Source organism: Gekko japonicus, unplaced genomic scaffold (genome assembly GCF_001447785.1).
Source record: "Gekko japonicus isolate JY-2015 unplaced genomic scaffold, Gekko_japonicus_V1.1 scaffold598, whole genome shotgun sequence".
Lineage (NCBI taxonomy): Eukaryota > Metazoa > Chordata > Lepidosauria > Squamata > Gekkonidae > Gekko > Gekko japonicus.
This window is the reverse complement of record NW_015170910.1, coordinates 805,204-818,195: the sequence shown is the minus strand read 5'-3', so window position 1 is coordinate 818,195 and position 12,992 is coordinate 805,204. Positions and strand designations below refer to the sequence as shown.

At 48.6% G+C, this 12,992-nt stretch overlaps 1 pseudogene; it reads right to left on the bottom strand.

The window, feature by feature from the left end:
* Nucleotides 1–393: 393 nt before the first annotated feature.
* Nucleotides 394–12,992, bottom strand: part of LOC107116704 — a 47,258-nt pseudogene continuing 34,659 nt past the window's right edge.

The following is a 12,992-nucleotide window of genomic DNA, read 5'->3' as shown; positions in this document are numbered from 1 at the left end:
CTACCTTACCATCATGACTTTTACCATCATCATCAACTGGCCCTGAGAGGAGTGAACGACAGCGCTGGGTGGACACCACTGATCCGGGAGTCCCATTTTCATGATGCCATATTTTTATTGAAAACTGATATGAAACATCTAGAGCACTTTATAGTTTTGTAATATTATAATGATTGTTTTTAAGCTGTTTTAACATGTCTTATATATTGGCATGTGCCCCATTTGTGAGCCGCCCTGAGCCCGTTCGCGGGGAAGGCGGGCTATAAATTAAAATAAAAAATAAATTAAAAAAATATATAAATATAATTCTTATACCTTAATTAAGATACTTCAAAAGTACACTGTGTTATTAACTACTTTCTACATGAATTTCGAAGTGTAATCAACTGTGACTTACATTCTGCTGCTCGGGATAATCTTGTGGCCATCTCTAAACCAAGTCACCTGCGGTCGCGGGTGGCTGGAGATGTGCGGGAAGTTGAGCACCGCGGCTTGCCCTTGAGACACTGTTTTCCTCTGGTCTACGTCCAGGAAATCCCCCATGTCTGCAGAGAAAAGTTACACTCAGAATTCCAAAGAAACTTTCTTTTCCCCAAGTGTGTCATGATTTTTTAAAGGGTCAGGGAGAAGAATAATTATATTTTATAGCAGTCATTGGCATCACTGTAATTAAGCAATAAGACATCACAGACCTTGTGGTAGTGCTGATGAGTGCAGGTTTGGGGATGCGTAGCGAGGCATATGGCAAAGCCCAGTGACTCTAGGACACGGAAGAAGTGTCTCCGTCAGCACACTATGGCATGGTCATTTCCCAGGGTAGGCGATCGACTCCCCCACCCAAATGAAAACTGACGGATCTAAAATGGCAGACAAGCCTTTGAAATTTTACTTTGTAAAAATGCACGGCTAAGCAGTACCATAAAACTAAGATGAAGATTCAAGCAGGGAAGAGGCACTAAGATCATGAAGAAGAAGATGATGGCGCGAGAGAGAAGGGTGTGAGATGGGGAAATGAGCTGCAAGGGAGTGGGTCGAGAGCTCGGAAAGTACATTAGGAAGGGCAGCAACCTGAGCGTCCTTACAATTTCTCGCCCCAAGGATAGAAATAATTTTGAAGTCAAGTCTGTTTTTCAGTCCAAAGAAACCAACCGATAAACTTCCTTTACCAAACTCCCAATGGATAAAAAGGAGTCCACTTTATGACCTCCTATGTAAAATTGTCACACTGCTGTTCAATGGTGCCTCCTCTTTGAGCACACAGATAAAGAGTGCTGTCCCTTTGAAACTGCGGTCCCTTCCCTAGGTCCGGAGCCTGTCTGCTGGCCCCACTTCAGCCGAGGATAGCCCCCTGTAACTCTGCCGGTGGGGGGCTTTGGGGAGCATTCCGGGAGGTGAGGGATGTCGCACGATGTCCCCAGTGAGATGACATCACCCAGAAGTTAGGTCATCACACCAGAAATGTTGTGTGGGGATGTTCTGGTATTTGGGCAAAACTCTATGGTTTTCTGCCCTCAAAACCATAGAGTTTACCCAAATACTAGAGTGTCTCCGGCACGATGAAGTGGTCCAAAACCATCATTTGGAGGCAGGATTTCCCCCCACCGGCTAATTGGCCAGTGGTGGGGAAGCCCTCTCCACATCAGGGATCCCCCTTCCAGACCAGGGGGCTAGAATCCCTACCCAGGGAGCAGTTCTGCCTGTCCTTGCCTTGTCTCCAGTCCCTAACCTCTCCTTGAGAGCAGCCTATGCTCCTCCTTTTACCAAGCTGCCTGCAAGTAAGTCTTCCCTTGGCAGCCTCCTTTCCTTGCAGTCAAAGAATCGTAGAGTTGGAAGGGATCTCCAGGGTCATCTAGTCCAACCCCTTGTACAATGCAGGAAATTCACAAAGACCTCTCCCACCCCCCCTTCCTCACCTTCTGGGCCTGCCTTTTTATCAGGTTCCAACCTGGGGAGGAGGAAGCTGCCCTGCCCCACCTCCACTGTTTTTAAAACTCAGCCAAGTGGGCAGTGGCATGGGGGCCCATACGTGGCTCTCGTGCCCCGCCCTCCCGCACAAAAATACTCACATTTTATGGAGCAAGGGAGATAAGAGCTAACAGACAGTCCTGCCGTTAAGCCTATCAGCCACATGAGTGAATTGCAAAGGGATCTCACAGTATTTTGAAATGGGGGTGTTGTTTTTGATATTGGGGGAAAGAATTTTTTTCCAGGTTCTACTATAATTAACACTCAGGTTTCACAAAAGTCCGTATTTTTGTTTAATCAGATTACCCACTTTAAAAGAATTATTGAACCATGCAAGCAGTTCTAATTAACCCCATTGTTACACGAGCAGTTCCACTTTCATAATTCAGACGTTTTCTAATTAAGAATTGTTCGGCAATTCCTGCACGCCTCTGTTTGCATTAATTTACAACTCAGTTAATTATTTTTTGACCAGAATATAGTTCTGAAGCATAGACGTTAACAGAGAATTAAATTTTTGATGCCTTTTCCAGGTATACTACGGTTTTATGGAATGATATTTCACATACAATTCATTGTAAATTAAACGTACATACCATGCGGATGCTAACATCCACATTACATGAGTTATTTCATTCGGGAAGCTGTTATGTTGTAAACATATAGTGCTTTACTTATTGAATATAAAACTCTGGCTAGGCAAGGAATCTTTCATTCCCTTTTTGCCTGATCTAAAAATAGTTATGTATGGAATCCAGTTTTATTTATAACCAGGGGGCATTTCGTAGAAAAAGAGCTAGGGGAACTCATTAGCATAACTCATTAGCATATGCCACACCCCCTGACATCAGGGGCCCGGCGGTGGACCTGCAAGGCCAGCGGGAGTGCAAGGAAGCCCCGCGAAGGCCCTCCCTGGCCCCAGGCAGGCAGGGGTGGGGAGAGGCAGGGAGGAAGCAACTTACCCTCCCTCTTCTCCTGCCTCCTCCTGGCTGAATGAGGGCCGGAAGCGGGGCGGCCGGAAGCAGGGGGCGGGGCTTCGTCATGTGCCCCGCCCCCCCATACCTCACCCGGGGGAACTGCGATCCCCCGGAATCCCCCCCGAAATGACCTCTGTTTATAACATCTTATATGGATAATCAAGAGATAACGGGAGCAGATTTTAATGTTGGTTGCAAGTCCTGATTATGAGGAAACCCAAAGTGATCTTACCTGACAGCCAAACTAGACGCTACGGCATCCGCGGGTCTGACCCATGGGTGGCAATGCCATTTAAGAGAAGAATTTGACCATTTAAAAATGCCATGAGGGCCTGATCCTGGTTAGGCCTGAAACACGGCAGGACCAGGGAATCTCGATTCCCCTCCCCTCCGTGCACCTTTTCAACGGCACAGGAGCCATGGTGGCTCAGAGGCTAAGACGCTGAGCCGCAGACCGGAAGGTCTGTAGTTCAGCAGTTCGAGACCTGAGTGACGCATGATGACGTCTCTGGCCCCAGCTGCTGCCAGCCTAGCAGTTCGAAAGCAAGAAATCGCAAGTAGATAACTAGGTACCGCTTCAGTGGGAAGGAAACAGCTTTCCATATGTGAAGTGTAGTGGGTTAAATACATGAAGAAACCACTGAGACTGATGTAGTGATCAGCATGGTTTACTGGTACACAACAAAGACAAAGACTAACGGCCGGCTGGCCAACTATATACACACCTGGGGACACACCCCTAGGTCCCGTTGGTGGGTTTAAATCTCCCGCCACGGTCCCATTGGTTCCCCAGTGGAGAGACCAGGAGCCTAGTCCCCATTGTTCTTCTAGAGTCAAGCTCTTAGGGTGTTCGCTGGCCCCTGGTGGCGGTCAGCGGACACAACAATATGCCTCGGCGTTTACTCATGCCAGCCACATGACCACGGAAACGCCTTCGGACAGCGCTGGCTCTTCGGCTCGGAAACGGAGATGAGCACCGCCCCCTAGAGTCCTATTCAACCAGCTTTCGAGCAAGGGGAACCTTTACCTTTAACTGGGGGAGAACACGATTGCCTGGTCCTGCTGCGCCACGCACCCAATCAAGATTGGGCCCCCAACCAGGGTTGCCCAACTCCAGGTGGGTCCTGGATCTCTACTGCTATTACAAATGATCTCCAGACAACAGAAATCAGTTCCCCTAGAGAAAATGGCTGCTTTGGAGAGTGGACTCTGTGGCATTATATCCTGCTGAGGCTCCTCCCCTCCCTGAACCCCACCCTCCCCACCCTCCACCCTTAAGATCTCCATCTGTTTCCCCACCCAGAGCTGGCAACCCTGCCCCCACAGCATTTTTTTTAAAAAATGGCTGAATCCTTTTCTAAAACGACATCAGGGGGTCCATGGGTCGAACTCCCGTGTGCCATAACGTCTAGTTTGGCCCTGAGTTTAATAATGGGAGCAGTGCTCAACTGAGATAAGCCGTGCAGCCCTAAGCAGAGTGAGACCCTACACGCAATGGATTTGAAGAGGGTGTATCTAAGAACATAAGAGACGCCAATCTTGGATCAGGCCAAAGGCCCATCCAGTCCAACACTCTGTGTCGCACAGTGGCCAGAAATACCAGTGCCATCAGGAGGTCCAGCAGTGGGGCCAGGACATTAGAAGCCCTCCCACTGCTGAGGATTGCCCTGTATGCTTGGAGGGAACTCATATTGCAGAAGGAGAGGAGGGAGAGGAGCAGCATGGTTTCATGTTGAGAATTTGGCCCCTTAAACTGGGCTGAGAGATCCCTGCCCCACCCCTGCTTCCTGCTGGTTAACTTGTGAAAATTCGAAGTCACTAAGGTTCCAAGGTCACCGGCAGGGGATGGGTGGACTTACCAGAAACAGCAGGGAGGTCCATCCAACAAGCAGCAACATGTCTACATCACTGACCATGTGACCCAAAAGTGACATCATCATGTCCGGGACATCAGGGCGATGCTCTGGCATTTGGGCAAAAACTCTATGGTAAATCTGATTTCAACCATAGAGTTTTTGCCCAAATACCAGAGCGTTGCCCTGACAACTTGGACGTGATGATGTCACTTTTTGGTCATGTGGGCAGTGACGTAAACACATTGTTACACATCAGATGGAGCTCCCTTTTAGGGGGGGGGATATGTTCTCCCCTGCTGGCCTGCTGATCGGTGGTGGGCAGTGTTCCCTCTAAGCTGAGTTAGTGTGAGCTAGGGTTCAGCCTCCGGCTCACACATTTTTGTCTTAGCTCAGGTAGGATGGCTCCAGAACAAACTCATTTATAGCCAAATCGCTCACTCACAACCTTAATGCCAGTAGCTCACAAAGTAGAATTTTTGCTCACAGGACTCCATAGCTTAGAGGGAGCATTGGTGGTGGGGTGGTGGGGCCTGCCCAAAGAAGAAGATGCCGTAAGGTCGCCTCCATGCTTGAGAGGAGACGGATGGAGCAATAATGGCAGGGTCTCCATTAATTACTCTCAGCATTCCATAATTAAGGATACATCTGCCCCTCCATCTCCAACTTTGACATATTTATTTCCTTCACTATGTTCCCGCCCCTGCCCCAGAATTAAACCCAAACAAACGGTGACCATATAAACTAACCTTGTTATTCCTGTTTGGTCCTTGAATTTGTTAAAACATCTTCATTATGCTATATGCTGATTTACTGCTCACCCTCTACCTGTATGTATGGACTGGCACCTTCTATCTCAACGCATTGAAAGAAGTGTGCGTGCGCACAAAAAGCTCATACCTTGAATAAAACTATGTTGGCCTTAAAAGTGCCCACTGGACTCTGTTCTTTCGTTATGCAACACTCACATTGGGTGGTGGGGCCTGCCGGTGGGGGGGCCCCCCGCCTCCACCAGGATCTCTGGCAACCCTGGAAGTAACCCCATAGACTAGTCAACTTCCTCCCTGGGATGCACTTCATCATATCTGCAGAACTGACATGTAAATAATGGCGAACGGCAAGAGTTAATAGCTGCCCAGTCACTTTGCATGCCATTACACCATTATTCTTGATGCTAATGGTAAGCTGCAGGAAAAAATAAGTTCAGCACATTTTCGCTGTTATGATACATCTCTCCTCCGTTTAATCACTTCCTTGTAAATGCTCACGTCTAATAAAGAATTCCATTCACTGACTTCATCTTCCTGCCATTTATCAAATGACAGTCACTGCCACTGACCTTCCAAGTTAAGTGCCCCGAGGAACAATAATCAGAGTCTCAGACTGAGACGTGTGGGGTATAAACAAATACGGAAACTTCCATCTGACTCGTGAGAGTTCTACTTTCTTTTCTCTAGAGGCGGATGATACGGAAGAGGTGGGGCAGAGCTTCCTGCCAAATGCTGCAGGACTTGACTGCTAGGGCCAGTGTGCTTGGGGGAGCGTCTCTCAATCCTTCCTCCGTAAAAATGGGCAGACTTTTAAGCCCTCCAGAATTCTGGATCGGGTGGGTAGTTTAATAAAAGGAAAAGAATGTTTCAGTCCATGCCTTCTTATCTGCTCTTTTTTCACTGAATCAAAAAGAAGCAGAGGGAATTAGATAAGCATATGGAGCAGAAATCTATCAGTGGCTATTAGCCACAAGGTATAGATAGGAACTCTCGGTCTGGGGCAAGGGATGCTCTGTCTTCTTGGTGCTTGGGCGGAGGGGGGGCAATAGTGGGAGGGCTTCTGGTGTCCTGGCCCCACTGCTGGACCTCCTGATGGCACCGGGTATTTTTGGCCACTGTGTGACACAGAGTGTTGGACTGGATGGGCCATAAGCCTGATCCATCATGGCTTCTCTTCTGTTCTTATGTCTGGCCCAGTGATGCTCTGTGTTCTTGGTGCTTGGTGGACAACAGTAGGAGGGCTGCTGGAGTTCTGGCCCTGCTGTTGGAACTCCTGATGGCCCCTGGGTTTTGGCCACTGTGTGACACAGTGTTGGACTGGATGGGCCACTGGCCTAATCCAACATTGGCTTCTCTTATGTACTTATGTACCAAGGGCCTGGGTGCAGATCGTTTCAGGTATCCTTGGGTTTCTGGGAAGAAGAAACCAAAATCAACAACAGCCCCACACTGACAGATTAAAAAAAAAAAAAACCACTCTCTCCACTCACCCCCCTTTTTAAACATCCAGAAATCATTAAAAGTTCTGGAGAATTTGGAAGTCTGTGCACTATTTTCGGTTGTTGTTGTTATTAATTTGATTTATTAATCACCCTATCCTAACTTACGCTGAGCTCTCGGCGATGTAAGGTAAAGGTAAAGGTTTCCCTTGCTCAAAAGCCAGTCAAGTCTGACTCTAGGGTTGCAGTGCTCATCTCCGTTTCCAAGCTGAAGAGCCAGCGCTGTCCGAAAATGTTTCCGTGGTCATGTGGCCGGCATGACTAAACGCCGAGGCGCACGGAACACTGTCACCTTCCCACTGAAGTGGTACCTATTTATCTACTTGCAATTTCTTGCTTTCGAACGGCTAGGGTGGCAGGAGCTGGAACTAGAGACGGGAGCTCACTCCGTCATGCGGCACACTCGGGTCTCAAACTGTTGAACTACCGACCTTCCGGCCTGCAGCTCAGCGTCTTAACCACTTGAGCCACCGCAGCTCCCTGGGCGATGTACAAAAGGCAAAATGTCAGGAAACCAGATACAAATTTTAAAATATCCATATACAGTTAATAAGGGATAAAACCAGAATAAATATCCAGGATGGCAACTTACAATTTTCTGTTCCCATTCTAGGCCTGCCCGGCCATTTAGTGGAAGGGGGAGAGGGAAACTTAAACAAAATATATAGGTTGATCTTTATAAGAGTTATTACGTTGATTTTGTTTTTGGACTAATATGGCCACTTGGAACCTTCATCTGTCTATGGAGGCTAATTTGGAAACAACAGAACTCACGACATACAGACACTCAAGTTTTATGATATCCCTCGACAAGACAGACTCTAATTTTAAAAAAAGTATTACGAAATGGTCCCAAGGATGCTCCCTTGACCGTATAAATATTGCACAGTGGCAGACTGGAAACTCGGTACTATTTTACCATTCTAATCAGGTAACTTGGCATTTATAATTGGGGGGGGGGGGGTTTGAATCCCCACATATATCCAGTCAAGTCTCAAATCAGAGGTCGTGTTTGACAGCCCCTCCAGTTCGAAGTCCGGAGATTCAAACTCTGCAGGAGTTGGCTTGCTCGGTCCTTGACTTTGGATGGCAAGACGTTTGGCCGCCGCCCAACCGATTCATTTTCAGGTATGAGTACGCCAGACTTGAAAGCTGACAGCTGCTTTAGCCCTTTTGTATGTGCATATTTGGAAACTTCTCGACCTCCCCCCTCCACCCCGACTAACAGGCCCGTTTGTGCGGCTTGATGGTCTAGTCTTCGTCATCCTGAGAAGCTTGCCAGGTTGTAGAGTAAAATAAAAGGCCTGCATGGCCCATTTTTATAGCCTTCTTTGGATGAATGACACAAACGGCTACTAGGTAGGGTTGCCAACGTCCAGGTGGTATCTGAAGATCTCCCGCTGCTACAACTGATTTCCAGATGACAGAGACCAGTTCACCTGGGGAAAGCAGCCACTTTGGAAGTTGGACTCTATGGTGTCATGACTCAAACGGCGCCCTCCTGACGCTCCATCTTCCAAAAGCTCCAGGTATTTCCAAACCTGGAGCTGGCCACCTTGCTACTAGGTAGGCCTAGTCTACTCCTGTTTGCAAGGGACGCAGTAGGACCCAAAACTGGTTTGACCTCTTCCCTTTTCAGGAGAGCAGAGCAGGCTTGCACAAAAGGACAAACATAGAAGCTATTTTTAAAAAAATCAGGAAATTTCGTGCGGGAATTTCAGAATAAATGCCATGTAACACATACATGCCACTTGGACTTCGGATTTCCTTTGCAAGAGAGCCCCCATTCTGTTCCTCACCACACACTGATAAAAGCCAGCGTCGGATCTTTGCAAGGACGGGATGACGTACCTGCAAGACACAAAGAGACATAGTTATAGGTCGGGGCTCTTTTTGTAGAAAAAGCCCAGCAGGAACTGATTAGCATAATAGGCCACACCCAACAGCAAAACCCATTAGCATATTAAACCACACCCTGACAGCACCGCTCATTAGCACATTAGACCACACACCCATGTTACCAGAAGTGTGGTCATCCAGCCACACCCACCTTTCCCTTCTTATTCTGTTTACCTTGTTTGTTATCAAAACCCAGGGGGTTTTTTGTAACAGGAACTCCTTTGCATGTTAGGCCACACACCCCTAATGTAGCCAATCCTAATGAGTTTCTGCTATTGGGTGTGGCCTATTATGCTAATGAGCTCCTGCTGGGCGTGGCCAACTCGGGAGCCAGCCGGAACTCCGTTCCTGTGCGTTCCTGCCCAAAAAGAGCCCTGGATAGTCATAAACCAGTGTCACCAGAGTGGCTTGGGCGCCACGCATGCCTCCTTGAGAGCCAGTTTGGTGTCGTGGTTAAGTGCGCGGACTCTAATCTGGGAGAACCAGGTTTGATTCCCCACTCCTCCAAATGCAGCTGCTGGATGACCTTGAGCAAGCCATAGTTCTGTCAAAGCTGTTCTCTCAAAGGCAGTCCTTGAAAGAGCTCTCTCAGCCCAACCTACCTCACAGGGTGTCTGTTGTGGGGAAGAAGAAGAAGAAGAGATTGGATTTATACCCCGCCCTTCACTTGGAGTCTCAGAGCGGCTTACAAACTCCTTTCCCTTCCCCTCCCCACAACAGACACCATGTGAGGTAGGTGGGGCTGAGAGAACTCTGACACAAACTGCTCTTTTTCAAGGACAGCTGTGCCAGAGCTTGTGACTGACCCAAGGTCACATCAGCAGGTGCAAGTGGAGGAATGGGGAAATCAAACCCGGTTCTCCCAGATTAGAGTCCGCACACTTAACCACTACACCAAACTGGCTCTCTGGGAGGGGAAGGGAAAGGAGTTTGTAAGCTGTTCTGAGACTCGGAGTGAAGGTCGGGGTATAAAGCCAATCTCTCTTCTTCTTCTTCATTCCATTTGTGGCTCTGCTGAGCACTGGGAGGGCTTCTGGTGTCCTGGCCCCACTGCTGGACATCCTGATGGCACCTGGCATTTTTGGCCACTGTGTGACAGAGTGCTGGACTGGATGGGCCATTGGCCTGATCCAGCACCGGCTTCCTTTATGTTCTTATTGTTCCCCAGTGTGGCACCTGCCCCATGTTTCAGGGAAGTGGCAAAGCCCTTACCCAGTGGGTCTTGTGGCTGGCAGGTGGCCTCCACCTTGAAACAGACACGGGTGGAGCAACAAGGAAGCCATGAACCTCAGGCCAGGGATGGAAGTAAGCACAGCTCTTTCGGTTGATGTTAGTGGCAAATGTGGCTCTCCGTGAGCCACAGAGGGAAGACCACTGACATAAAGATGTTCTTATTCTAGAACCAGTCTTTTAAAAAAAGTTATAAACATAGTAAGGTTATATCTCAGCCGCTCCAAACTATGCTGCCATTTACCGTCATTTTCTACTTTTCAGTTTGGTGTAGTGGTTAAGTGTGCGGACTCTAATCTGGGAGAACCGGGTTTGATTCCCCACTCCTCCACTTGCACCTGCTGATGTGACCTTGGGTCAGTCACAAGCTCTGGCAAGAGCTGTCCTTGAAAAAGAGCAGTTTGTGTCAGAGTTCTCTCAGCCCCACCCACCTCACAGGGTGTCTGTCGTGGGGAGGGGAAGGGGAAGGAGTCTGTAAGCCGCTCTGAGACTCCAAGTGAAGGGCGGGGTATAAATCCAATCTCTTCTCTTCTTCTTCTTCTGTTCCTATCAGTGGATAAATGACTTTATACCCAACTACATTATGATTGTGTATGATGTGATATCCCATGTTAGAGAGGAACAATTAGTGGTGGAAAGTGCCGTTAAGTTGCAGCAGATTTATGGCTACCCTGTAGGGCTTTCAAGGCAACAGACGTTCAGAGGTGGGTTTAGCCATTCATTGGCTGCTTCTGCAGAGCAAGCCTTGGTGGTCTCCCATCCAAACATTAACCTACGCCGACCCTGCTTAGCTTCTGAGATCTGATGAGGTCAGGTTAGCCTGGGCCATCCAGGTGAAGGCAGGGACGATTACAAATGAAGAGGAAGAAGAGGGAGGAGAAGAAGAAGAGTTGGGTTTATACTCCACCCTTCACTCAGTCAACCTCTGAATCTCAGAGCCAGGAGGCAACAACAGGGGAAGGCCTCGGACTCTATGCCTTGCTGTTGGTCCTCCAGAGGAACTGGTTGGCCCCTGTGTGGGACAGGATGCTGGACTATGTGAACCCCTGATCTGATCCAGCAGAGCTCTTCTGATGTTCTTCTCAGGGGAAGGCCTCGGACTCTATGCCTTGCTGTTGGTCCTCCAGAGGAACTGGTTGGCCCCTGTGTGAGACAGGATGTTCTTATACGTTCTTTAAAAATGTTTGCAAGTTGCGCGGGACGGGAAGATGCACATTTTTGCACGTCACAACCACCTCAGCACCGTTTTCCTTTTATCAGACTCCCCCCTGTGCCGCCAGAGGCTTAAGAATATTGCTTATTGCTATATCCCAGCAATTTATTTTACTTTATTTTCCTTTTCTTAAAGTCCCTCTTTGTGGCGTGGGGGAAGTGCAAGGAAAACGCATGGGGATGCTTTGTTGCCACAGCAAATTTCTCTGTATTCAGGGCAGCAATGAAAGGTAGCTGTGTCATTTATTCTCTAGAAGAAGAGAGATATTTGTGTAACCGTTTCAAAACAAACAAAACAAAAACCCCTATACACTTCACATCATAGAATGCTATACAGCAGTTATGTCCTAAACAATGGAACATAAAAATGTTAGGTCTTGGCATACACACAGACTCGACAGGTTGATTTGTAAATATGCAGTCTCTCTTAAACTACTAAGGAACCTACACAAACCACGTAAAACTCTCTAGCTTCACTTTGGTCATCGTTCCTGTCTGTTCAGCACCATTTCAGTATCACTTGGCCTACTGATTGTTCTATCTCCTTCATTACGCTTCTTCTGATTGGTTAAATTAGCTGCCAGAAGCATCTTTAAAGTGAGTAAAGCATCTGACTAATCTTGGAAATCAGCTCTGGAAAAGAAATAAAATCACATTACACATTCCCTATAGCCACCTTTGAAAGAATTTTATGACATAGTCGTTGGATCTTTAAGAAAAAGAATGACCAGTCAATAGAACGCTGCTGGATTTTAATCTTTTAAGAAGAAAAGGCTGCGCGTGTTTAATTCTTATAAGCAAGCGGGATAATGGACTTCTATGTTGCGAGACCTCAGAGGGGCAGGCCAGCCACTCGGCTTCCTGTTCAGACATCTGAGCCCTGCTTAGCTTTAACAAGCCGACAGCAGCTTATGACGTTAGGTTGATTCCATATATCTTTGGGTGTGCTACTGGTTCGCCATAGATGTCACCAGGGCCGGCTCGCTCACTAGGCGAACTAGACTTTCGCCTAGAGCGCGGGGCCATCATGGGGGCGCCAGGCACACAGCAAAGCCTCTTCCCCAGGCCGGAGTTACACAGCAACCCAGTGCCAGCCCCGCCACGTACACCCCATGCATCGCCGGCCTCCTCCAGCGTCACTGCCGGTGCAGTGTAAGGAGGAGGCAGAAAAGGCGCCCCTTAGGAGGCCAGTGGCAGGAGGCGCAGCCCCACTATGCTTTTGCCGCCTTCCTGCTGTTTACTTCTCAGCTGTTGCTGCCGCTGCCTGGCCCAGCTCAAGCTCCCACAGCCTCCGGCTCCATTTCCGCGCTGCCTCTCAGGCAGCTCCCCCACCCTGCATGAACTACCGCTGGGTAGCGAGAGAGGCGGGAAGGGAATTAGGGATGAGTTTGCCCGTCGCTCATGCAACGCAGCAGGAGGACGAGCGCTGCCTCCAGGGCGCTGTAGTACCCTGGAGCCTGAGGGGAGCACACAGGGAGACCTCTCTGAGACCCCCAGCCACCCATGCCAAGCTCCCTGCTGGGAGATCCGATGCCTTGGAAGCTCTGCAAGGGATCCGAACCGCTCATCTGCACTGAGAGGAGGAGG